The sequence below is a fragment of the Varroa jacobsoni genome, unplaced genomic scaffold (assembly GCF_002532875.2).
Source record: "Varroa jacobsoni isolate VJ856 unplaced genomic scaffold, vjacob_1.0 contig03622, whole genome shotgun sequence".
In the NCBI taxonomy this organism is placed as follows: domain Eukaryota; kingdom Metazoa; phylum Arthropoda; class Arachnida; order Mesostigmata; family Varroidae; genus Varroa; species Varroa jacobsoni.
The window spans coordinates 17,636-30,189 of record NW_019215054.1 but is presented as its reverse complement, the minus strand read 5'-3'; the positions used below and the strand labels follow the sequence as shown (position 1 = coordinate 30,189).

The 12,554-nt window shown below is 41.1% G+C and overlaps 1 long non-coding RNA gene across 1 annotated transcript; it reads right to left on the bottom strand.

Annotated features, from left to right (window-relative positions):
- Window positions 1-1,654: 1,654 nt before the first annotated feature.
- On the bottom strand, window positions 1,655-4,793 carry LOC147751802 (uncharacterized). The gene is made up of 3 exons (XR_015315877.1): window positions 4,413-4,793; window positions 2,385-2,464; window positions 1,655-1,769 (listed from the first exon to the last, which is right to left on the bottom strand). It is a non-coding gene; the product is annotated as an uncharacterized LOC147751802 (long non-coding RNA).
- Between the last annotated feature and the right edge of the window lie 7,761 nt (window positions 4,794-12,554).

Sequence of the window (12,554 nt, the reverse complement as noted above, 5' to 3'; positions counted from 1 at the left end):
GTTTTCCTACTTTTCACCATTCAGGTTGGAATCGCCGTAAACCTGGTGTCATGGTTTTGGCTCCCCAGGTCTCACCGTCTTCCGAAGTTCCTGTCCGATGTTGATGACGTTTTTTCTGGCCACGGTCGGCCCGAATCTTACCGTGCAGAAGAGGCAAGCACCCTTCCCGTAATAGAAGGTCCCACTGCAGTATTTAAGCTAGAATCAGGAAGGCCTCAGTCAAGACCGTCTGGACGCCCGGCCGACCCGGATCGCCAGCATTCTCTGGACCGATTTTAATGCGTCCTTATTCTTCCCCATTTGGAACGCCATGTTTCTCATACGAGTGTTGCCTATAGTGTTGTTCCCCGAACAGAAGCTCCTCCGGTCCTTAGTAAAATCCAAGTCAGGCTTAGAGCGATTTGCTGGGCTTTAGCCGGAACATATTTCACGTGTGCAACTCTGGATAACCCAGTATCGAAAACGATTCTAAAACACTTCGCTTTTTTTTAGATTTTTGTCGGGTTGCCCGCTAACACAAGGTTAATTTTCCTTATCCACTTTTGACCTGTTAAATACAGGGCATCTCTCTTTTCAGGCGCCGGCTATAAATAGTTGTCAACTAATTCATTGTGCTATCCAAATGCTTTATTGTCAGCGTTCTCTAAGGTGTTTCTCTCCTGGCCGTGGCCGTGAGCGCAAAGCCTTATCGGCGTACACCAGAATTTGAACTGCTTCCGGGAGTTCTTCCATCTTTTATACTTCGTCATAAGCCAGATTTCAGAGCAAAATCCAAGCATAAAGCAAGCACTTTCCGATCTTCCAGATATGATGAAATAATTTGTCTGGGGCACAATGAGATATTTTTTAGCCCGAGCGGATCTATTATTATATTCTAGTTCAAACAATTAAAAGTATTTCTAACACTGCTAGCAGAATTAGGAGGAATAAACCCTTAATTTTTACTTAATTGAGCCTTGGCCTTCTCGCACGCTCCAGAATCTTTTTAAGTGCACCCAGTGGAGCAAGACTCCCAGACAGACGAATTCTGTTTCACTTGGAGAAAATAGAGAGGCTTACACAGCAAAATATCCGAGACATCATAACGTAGAATTACAAGAATCTGCGCGAGTTCAAGATGTGATTCAGAATTTGTGACCGACCCGGAAGTTCAAAAAGAGTGTGCTGTTCTATAAAGTGATTACCTAACGTGAGCTGTGGGGCGACGCAAACCCCAACTCCTGAGCAGACTGCCGGCCTTCTTCTGCTGTCTGGCGCATACGTGCAAGACCTTCGTACATTTGCTGCATACATGCATATGCGTTCCGTATGTCTTCTGCTAACTTAGTATTTAATTATTATGCATAACCCAAATATATAACCATTGTCTTTTGGATTGGAGTGATATTTGCTTGCAGGATACAACGAAAGCCTAAATCTTTTGAAAAAAAAACTTGATGACTCTGTTTACTACTGCGAAGTGTACCAATACTTTTAATAATATAGTGCAGCTATAACGTAATTATTAATCGTTCTGTATAATGTAAAAATGCAATATGAATATGCCTGAGGTAAATTGGTCCAAGCCAAGCTCCCAGTCCACTTCTTAAATCGGTCCTAAGGGACACTAACAGAGCTTCTATTACTTAGAAACAGGAAAGACATTTGTAGAAAATGAAGGCTAAAATACGTATTTTTAGTTCTTTCGTGTTTTTTTTATCACTTTCTGAGACATTTGCGAAAACTCCAAACGAATAAAGCCGTAGATACCAGCTGTTCGCTACAAATTTCTGAAATGAAGTAGAAAACCAAATGTCATCGGCAATCGCTTACGGAACTTAAACTACATTTAAAAAAAAAACATTTTCGATATACGAGCTTTAATACGACGGCGAGAGTTGACGACAGTATAATACCACAAGAGAAAAATATCCATATTTCCATTTTTAGTTGCAATATTATAGCAGTTGGCCCTATTTGGGGCTATCAGGCACAAACAGTTATCCATATAGCCTCATTATTGTTGGTACGGGAAAGACATCGAAACTACTGACAAAATTGTTATACTGGGCCTCAGTTGAAATCTAAATCGAGTACAGACGATTTTTCAAAACTTTGCTTGCGTCACGAATCGTATATTTAAATACTAATAAATAAGTAATGGTATACAGAAACGAAATCGAATGTTTAATCAATGACTTTATAGTTTAGCCAAGATGTTGTATCTCTTCAGCGTTAGGTGCCACTCTTGGCACGTCTAGTCAGCAGGGTATACGATCAGGTCAATGAATGCATTTACTGATCACCAATATAGATGACTCTAGAGCTGTGTTTAATAGCAGATTGCATAAAAAAAGGACCGCCCTAAATGAGCTGCCCTATCATAGCAGGCATGCGGCACTTACACGATGAGGTTTCAGGTGAAGCCGGAGTGACCTTTTTCAATGAAACTGTCCCGTTCGCGGATACGCCCAGCTGAGGAGAACTAGAGAGAAACCAAAATAGATTCAGCTTGTGAATTTGCTCAATGGCTGTAACGAGAAACGAACGCTCTATGTTTACTTCAATATTTTTATAATATATGCACGTTGTTTAGCCGTTGAAGGTATTCAGAAAGCATTCCTTTTCAAAATGGTACACATATAATAGTAGTAGAAATAATAACACAGCATGACAGAAGACTAAGTAGAAAAAATATATTTTATAGTTTACTTATGGTCGGGCAAAGAAACAGTTCATTTAAGCCATATGTTTTTGTGTTTCTTTTTGACATTTCTCCAAACAAACTTTTTCGCTACTTTTTAAGATACGAAGTTTTTTACACCTGACTTCTTATAGAGTCGATTGTTTTTTAGACTCAGCTAGCAAGACCAACTGTGTTCTAAAAGGTTCGAAGCGAACCTTGTTTTGTCGATATTTCAACATTAAGGGCACTATCGACCTGGATTTGGAGCTTTCTTCTGTCGCAAAGAAGTTCGCAAAAGCACGTATCAACGAAAATAATGGTCGTATTTGTGGACCTATAAGTTAGGCTCAATTCTATTCTGATCTGTGGCGAACCGACGGCCCTGATTAATTATAGCATTTTTGTAGTAAGACAAGTCACGCAGAGATAATTTAGCATGCTTGCATCAATTCGCTTTGATCTGAAGCCAAAGATGGTCGAATATTAATCAACCCTCCTGGTAACTTTCGATACTAATTTCTCGATTGGAGGTTGAATTTTACTATTTAGTAAATGGCCTAACTCGTCGGGGGCAGCTGGCGGCAATTTTGAAAATTCCAGCAGCAACGGAGGCACGTGTACTTGAGGTACTGCACAGGCCGCATATTTAGGCGTCTCAATAGCGCCTTTGCCACCTGCCTCCAAATCAGTATTTTCAGGTAATAATAATAATAAATAATATTGTTTAATACTAATAATATAAGAACAATATGTATGAGCCTCGGTCGCGTTTTTTTTTCACAGAGTTACAATTATGTAATGATTATTAAAGAGAAACTGAATTTTTATTCGATGCAACACCACGCCACTTGCTTCGACGATAGAGAAATTTGTCAAAGTATTAATACGACAATTGTGTAGTATCTGATGGAGCATCTGGAGACCCAATTCTTCCACTATATTCCTTTCAGTAAATGTTGTCTTCTTTCAATGCCCACATTGGGCAGGATCCAAGAGCCAAAATAAAGCTCAATAACAATGGCTGCTAAAGGTCAATTTGACGTCCATTCACTTCCATAACATTACGATACAAATTTTACGCATACGTACGTGGACATGCATCAGTAGAATCTTACTATTTCAAACTTAAAAACAATGATTTTTAATCCGATAATTTCCACGTAAGCCACGTGAACCACTTTCAATGATAGCGTTCTCGGATCCTGATTCGTTTCGTGACGGCTTTCTCGTCAGCATGGGCATTGCATAATTTTTCATTAGTTAGTTTGGAAGATTTATCCTAGCTTTTCACCACGTGCTTGCATTCCAACCTCGCACCTAAAACTATCTACAAGGAACTGTTTATTGTTTTTTTTTTTTACAGTTTTTAAATAACTGTCCGCTGTGACCGTAGCAAAACAAACAATGAACTATGGTCGAAAGTATCTCCGAATTGGTGATTTTTCACTGCTTATTAACATGTTATATCATATGGGGACATAATGCTATAAGCGGGACTATAAAACGTTTTATTTGCTTGAGATTATAACACAACGTTACGTGACAGATATTTCGTCTTATTTTATTGGTCTAAATAATTTCAAGTATCCTATAAGAAATCACAACCGCAGCCAGCAATGTAATTTTGTTTGTTAAATAAATGCTAGAACCAAATTAGACGCCCTTAGTTTGGCGATGGGATGCGCGTTGGCCCGTAATTGGCGCGTTGAAAACCTGCCGTTGCTTAAGTGTACACGTATTTTCCAACCTGGCATGATGCTGTCGTTGTTGTTCGTGGTAGTGGAACGGAATGTGGCACAGGTGCTCAAACAGCCTGTTAAGTTGGATCAAAGTTATTCGTGTCCAACAAAAGCTAACTTCGCTCGACGCAGTCATGAAAGCAGAAGTATCTGAGCTCCGGAGTGCCGGATGCTTGTCAACCATCCGGCACTCCGGACCACACCAACCAAACAACAACAATAGCAATACAATCGAGCGCGCAATATGGCGTCAGAGAGTCAGGAGAAGCGGCAGCAAAAAGTAGCAAAAGCTACCACAGATTGCATCTACTTTGGCGCCGTTGTTTGCTGACTTTCGGCAACGTAATGCACTCAGCTGTTAACAGCGCTTTCGTGTCACATAGCATTCGAATGACAAACGGATCGAGGGCAATACATACGGACGAAACAATGATTACGTCTGCCAATGGTGCGAGTCAACGCCACTTAAGTAAATCAGCTTTAGTGGAATAAAGACGACTTGCTGCCATGGGCAAGATCGGGCACCCAGTTGCTAGTATACCAGCCCCACTTGGTTTTTCTGACGACTTTGCCACTCGTCTAGCAGTTGAGGGATAGTGGAAAATGAGAAAGGGTTTTTCGAGCGGGGTCAACCACTCGGCGCCTGCTAGCGTTGCATTTTAGCATATTTGATACACGCTAGATTTGAGAGCGCAATCTCTATATCCGGCTCGGGGTTCCTGGCGCTGTGAACGCGTCGCCGTATACCGACAGAGGGCGGGGACAAACCGAGGCAAAATGGAGACTGGCGGGCTATTTGCGGATAAGCGAGCAAGATACCGTCAGCTCGCTGGATGATTTTTAACCATGTAACAAGCGGCCATTTTTATAGCTGGAAACTTCGCTCACAGCCTGCATGAAAGTCAAGCTTGTAGTTGTATCGGCTCTAGCGATTGTGCATAGAAAAATTTCCCTCGGCAGTAAACATATGCCTTTAAATAGGTTTAACTGACGGATTTTACTTTACTTCTAAAGGCTACTGTTGTATGCATCGCACCTAGCGATGGCTGGCTATTCATTTACTCTCCATGAGATGGATAGAGCAATTATTGACAGTATAGATGTTGAAAGCGAGGTAGAGAGTAGGGCGAGAGACACATAATTCCGATACCGGTGGCGACAGCGCTCGTAGGATCTGTCGTGGTAACAATAGCGGTGTGTTACCTGTGGTCGCGGTGGCCAGCGTCATCGCCACGACGACTCTAGCTCTTCTCGTAAGTAAAGGACTGCGCGGTCAATGCGGTACATCGAAGTACAAAGGGAATAAACGTTAACTGGATGAGTTTATTTCGAGCTATTCGTTTGTTCCTTCACATGATTCGTATCTTGAGCAGCAATTAGCCAGGCTCTTGTTTAGACAACATTGCACTATGCAACTCTAATTACCGTCGTTGACGGACGCGCTTGTAAATGCAAATCAAATTGGTTTTCCTGTCCTCGTAATAGGTTTCCTCTTATAACCCTCTTTCCATGCGATGCACTTCACGCGATCGCCGTGGTCCACAGCACAATCATCCCTGCTTGTCGAAGTTATCGCTGTTACTACAACTAACATCAGAGCCTGGCTTGTACAGAGTCTTCTACCGTGAGCGCTCCGCAAGTATGCCGCTTTAACTAAAGTCAATGGAAACAAAGGGGGCCGTCGAACCCCAACAAATGCATCAATTTGATGTGCAATTTGAAGATGACAATTGTTTTTGAGGCAAAATGATAATGGCCTTCGTTCGTATCAACTTCGAACTGCTACTCGCGCTATATGAGTAATTGACTGAGATTAGACTGCGGCCCAGAGACAAGGTAGAAAAAAACTTTGAAACATCTTCAGTTGCTTTTGATACGCTCCGTTGTTGGATGATGAGTATTAGTTGTCGGATAGCTTCACGAGGCTGGCAAATAAGCTTATTAATCTCATGTAACAGAAAAATTTCAGAGAAAGGAAGAGGAAACGCAAACACTACAAAAAATATAGACGGTAGAAACATTCCTACAAGCCTAAACTTCTGTAATGATAATAGATGGGTGCATTTGGGCTTTTTGTGCAGTTAAGAGTCATGCAATGTCGCATACAATACCGTAGTTTTCGATATAAGTAATGCTGTCCAAAAACAAGAACATGGCTAAACGAAAGGAAATAATTGCGAACGATAACGAAGTAGATAAGTGACGGTTGCAACAGAATGAAACATCGTCCATTCGACAATTTTTGACAATGACAACAAGGTGCTATGACTGGTGACATTACTATTGTTTACGCAATTTACTTCAACGCAGTAGTATAATACAGAAGACGCAACAGGCCCTCTTCAGTTCTAACTTCTTCCATTTACAATGTCAGACCTAGGTTCGAAATAGGAACTCGTTGAACCACCTGATAGCTGAATATATGCGTTTTTAAAATCTATGCTATGGAAACATCGCGGCTCAGTTCCCCAACAATTGACATGACCGTTGAGCTCCAAACAATACACAAAAGATAGCAAGATTGTTTTTCTATAATACAAGTCCTATCGAATATGTCTTTCGGTGCTGATTTCGTTTATATTTTGTAAAAATCAAGGGCGATGGCAACCGGCAATATCAATTTACGTGCCGACTGACTTAAGTGTTCTTGGATGCTACGCATAAGACGTAATATTAAGCCTCAATCATTTGAACGTCATTGAGATGAGATGAGGAGACAGAGCGTTTTATTTCGAATCAGTTTATACATGTAGTGCAAAGAAATCCTTTGCCATATATTGCATTTTATTTTCGGAGTATAATAAAAAAGGACCCACAATCGGATGCAAGCGGCATTACGTCAGGTCATGCTAACAAAGAATAAAAGAACAACAACCAACGTTTTCCTGTAACGAAAGAGCCGGAAAATTAAGAAAAAGGGATGCGCGAGCCTGTGATAGGTGTCGCGGTGTTCCGCGACATAGGACACACTTTTGCGCTGTCGTAACTGTTCCGTTCTCCCTGCTCTGACAGGTCGTGCATCAGTTAATGATGTTTCCACTGACGTGACCGTAGTTTCGACAAAGTCACGGGCGAGCCGCCCGCAGCGCACGTGAGCAAGTCACTGGCCGTCGACAATCAACTGGCACCGAAAAAGATCTTGTGGCTGTTGTGCAGACCTGGAGGAGTTCAAGTGGCGCAGGGGTAGAAGGGGGTGGAACGGGAGTAATCTGGTGGGAAGCTTCCCTGTACTTCGTCTTCTTATTAATCCGCTCCGCTGGGGCACCAGAACGGACGTCTCTGGAATTGTAAAAGAAAAATCTTGGGAAAATGGCAGAAAAAATTGCTAACAGGGACGATGTTCTCTACAATGTTGAGAGTAGCACGCGACCGCAAGATTTTTAGCCCATAGCACGAATGGCAGCGCAGGCGGCGGATCACTTTGTAAGCGTTTTTACGCATTGCACCTGACGTCGTTTGGCTTTCTGTGCTCTATTTGTGCGCCGGACTGGTGTCGGACCCTTTATTTCGTCTTTTCCTTTCATGATGCTATTAAGTAATCAGTGAGCCGGCAAGTCTCGCGAGGGGAGTACGGGACTATATGCACCAAAAACTGTGCTCTAGACTTCTCACGCGAGAGGCGAGATTTCTTCTGCTTGAGTGAACGAGAGCAGGCATGTGCATACGGATGTATTCTTGCTTGCGTCGTTACATTGTCTGCGTGTTCTAACTGTTTTTTTTTTTGCTGTTTTAAATACGGCTACATTAAGTCCGCAACATTGATCGTCAGCTGTCTGGAGTGCTTGTACTTATGTTCTCTCACTCAGGGGGAAAAGGGTCGATTACGGGAACGATAAACAAACAAAATAAGCGCCTCGTTTTTCTACCACAAAGTGAAAATTGAAGGCAAGTTACGCTTTATAAAAGATATTGCATTGACTGATATGGGTCGGATTGCGGCGGATCTATATGGCCCATTGCATGTTGAAAAGTATACAGAACTAAATGACAGAAAGATTAAAATAACTGAATAGTTTCAGAGTACAATTCAGCTTAGTGGTAGTGCATGTATCTGCATATATGTCAAATAAAGCTAAGCCATCATAGCTTCTCGTTCTGATGGGCCCGTTGTTGTCATATCTGATGAGTTTTGAAGTAATCGTTGATGACGAAATTGATCGGCATAACGCAACACAAAACAATACATTGTATTGACGATAATCATGATCATAGGTCAGAATTCACAATGGAGACTTATGGCAAAAATGCGCAGAACCATCAGTAAGTTAGATTTAGAGAACGGTGCACGTGTTGTTATTATTATTCCTCCTTGTTCAAACAAACTGCAGTTTGTGGATATGGCAATATCTGTCCAAAATCTGTTATACCCTATGAACGACAATGTTTGACCTGTCTAACTCGACAGGTAAACATTTTTTTAAAGACGAAAAATGTTTTCTCTTGAATTCTACTGAATGACTGATCTTTCCACACGAAATCAGTACGGGTCCATATAGCTCCACCTTTGGCCCGTGTAGCCTCACTTGATGGGGCTATACGAATCAACAAAATGAATGTTTTCAATAGATATTTGTTCGAGAATGGTTGAGTGCAGTGTGGCGTATCCCAGCTGCATATTAGAAGAGTTTTATATCGGGACAAATATACCGGTACATTTTTCTCTACTCAGCTTTAGCGTTACGCATTCTGCCTATATTGCCGTACCGTCTACTGTCAGTTGAACTCTTATTCACAGCATCAGTCCGATTTGAAAGTACACCATTTTACCAACTGTCTATGTTTTTCGTTCATTGAGGTTAGACTCACCCACACACTAAATCATTCTAGCCAACGTCGTAGCGGCAACTTCTTAAGATTTTTCTTCTAACCTATTGCTCGCAATGGGCGAACCGAACGTTTCCGCCCGTGTCCCATCTTTCACCTTCCTACGCCTCGATGACATCCAGCAGGTCATCTAACCGGTTTGATGGAATGCCTAACGCCGACACTGGACATAAAATTTGAAATACAGAGATCGGCTAATCTCATATGGATGAATGAGCTATGAGCGGTTACAAGCAAAAGCAGCCAAGAGGTGTAAAAAGTATGAGTTCGAAGGGGTTGTCAAACGATGCGGCTAATGGAGAAGCGATGGCGTGGGTGGGGTGACAGCAACAGTTCGTAGACTAAAAGGGAATCAGGGCCATCTGCTTTTTCGGAATGATCGAGTGGAGATGATGTCGAAAAATATATATAAACACACAAAAAATGTTTCTTGAGCCATGTTTGGCGTCACGCATCCAACTGAGCGGAAAATTATTCGTTTCGACGCTAAAAAGCTTCGAGTCAGTGTAAAAAAAAAAGATCAAGAAAAGGGAGGATGGAAAAGTGAATCAAAGTGCCACACAAACGGCAGATAGACACACAGGACATGAGATCGCGGCGGAAATTGGGGGGAAATAAAGTTGAAGTACGATACTGACCGCATAGGTGGAAACCACAATCTTGCTACTTTCATCACTCTATCGTTACATAGAATATGCTAAGCTGAACACCAAAAACGTGCAATACAGAAAAGGTATACTATGCAGTGTGCTATAATAAATAAAACATTACATAACACATACTTCTATGTATGCTGATAGGGTCAGCTTAAGCGAAGTAACTGGCCATATTGACTGTTCGCTCGCTTCCGTATGTACGCACCCAAATTTATTCAAAAAACAATGCCAAATAAATTACATAACATGTTCAGTATGGGCAACATTCGTATCGACCCAGACGCAAGGGGTTCATTTAGTTCAGAACGTACGTGTGTGTTAAACAAGAAAGTTAAAAGGTACTTCAATATACACTGGGAGTTAACGTCGGAACGAGTCAGTGGAGTCACTACAGGCGCGCTTACAGCCTTCAACACGACGATATTGTGTGCAGCTGACATATGAAAATGAAAGGATCCTAAATATCTCTAAGGACCCTAAGGATGAATGAATCCTAAATATCCTTGTCGAGTTGGAGTACTATTTGAGATAATATGCTGTTACTGCTTTTGCAGCTATGGCCGTTGATAAAAAAGAAGCCAGCCGCGATCATAGTCGCATTACCCTGATGGTAAGTTGAAAGGTTGTTGTTATAGAAAGTAGCAGTGTCGAACGCACAGCCGTCGCTGTCGTCGATGACAAAAATAACAATAATAAAAAAAAAAGGTTCGGGCCGTTGCTGTATAAGTGCACGTCACCTGAGGCGCTGGCCGTATTAGAGGAAACTGTCAAAGAAGCCTAAAGCAGTAACGAGAAACTATAGAAAAACAACGAATCGTCAAACAGATGTTGCCCTTGTTTTTGTCGTTGCTTTTATATATATATATATATATATATATATATATATCGATTATTGCGCTATTATTCCGTTTTTTAACAAGCCTCTGTCGAGTTTCAGGGCATCTTTTTTTTGTCTTCAAATCTAAGCTGATTTAGGCCGATAAGGAACCGCATTGTGCTGTTGCTGCTACCCCTATGAAGTCGCGTACGTGTCAAATGACAAACAAATCACAATGGGTTATAGGGTTATTATCAAATACATGTTTTTAAAAAAATGCACACGAGATAAATGAGTTTTATATGAAGCCATACCGTGTCGAAATGATGATAAAATAGCAAAATTACTCCCGTAAATGAGCCTGGTACTTTCAGACATTTACAAAAGAACACGTTAAATGACAACACCCAATATCAACAAGTAATGATTTTTTTTTCTTTTTTTTGAAATATCCTGTGAAAGGAGCATAACTACAAAGATCTTATTTATAATCAATAGAGGAGTGTGAACTTGACATTCGGTAAGAAGCATAATCTATCAGAGAAAGTTACTATGGACGCCGCTCGTTCGGTAGTAGCGAATATATATTATATTTGTACTGCATTTACAGCCCGCATTGTGCCCGACGATTTATAAAAAAAAAATACGTTAGCGATTCTTTCGGCATACGCTCTAACGCTACCATCAGTCTCTTCATCCTTCCTGCTTTTTTCGCGTCCCCGGGGACATATATATAAGCTGTTTGAGGTTATCCCATGTCACTTCCTTTTCATATGTATCAGGAAACTCAGTCTGCTTTTAGGTTCGAATGTTGCAACACCTTATATTTGTCACGACTGGTCCCAGCTTCTTTATGATGGTGATATTGGTTCGATGTACGAAGAGTATTAAGAGGTAATGGCTTATAAGCACGTCCTTATTTATTTTTTGTCACTTTGATTTTCATTTGAAAGGTACGTTTGAAAGGCTGACACAAGGCGTTAACTGTAGTAATACGTTCACGACAATTCTAATACAAAATCTATCACCCATAGAAAAATTATCAGCAGTTTGTAGTACTGCCTGAAAGCGCTAAACGACTGTGGGCAAATCGTTTCCTTATTTAGCTGAATAAATAAATGGGTCTTTGCAACCTCATCCACATATTTCTCCAGTCAGACATACGCGCTGTTTAATATATTCCAGAAGAGCTTTACTGAAAGCGGTATCTTCCCGCTGAAAAAATTGGATCAATTGTGGTCGTGCCTGCTAGAGATTGTAAGTCGAAGGAAATCATGCTCTGATGTACTTGAAAACTAAAACATTGAATCTATGTTCTATAGATGCTTATTTTTTTGGCGTAATTTGCTTATGGACAACGTACGTCTATTAAGTGCAATAGAAGTTTTCCTTCTCAATAGCCTCTCGATGATCAAGCGTTTTTGCAAATGATTTTGCCACGAATGACTTGTGGCTACGAATAAAAGCTGTGGTTTTTATGTATATATATATATATATATATATATATATATGTAAATATATATATATATATTGCCAGACAATAATTCCTAAAACAAATTTGCCCATATATTCATTATGATTGTTACGAGCAAAAACGTGCTACGGCTTGCAGTGAGATCATAATATAAAACAAAAGCGATGCATTTCTACACCTTACGAACTCGACGCAGCAAAATGTCGGAAAAGCGAAAGACAACAGCAACCGTTAGATGTCGGCGTAATAGTTGGACGCTCTGGCTAGATGATCACGGGGCAATCATGGAACAGTTTGGGACGATACCCCCTTTCACCGTAGCTCTCCCATGGGGCGAAATTATATCACTCTCACAGGAAGAGACGACCCGCCAGTGCTG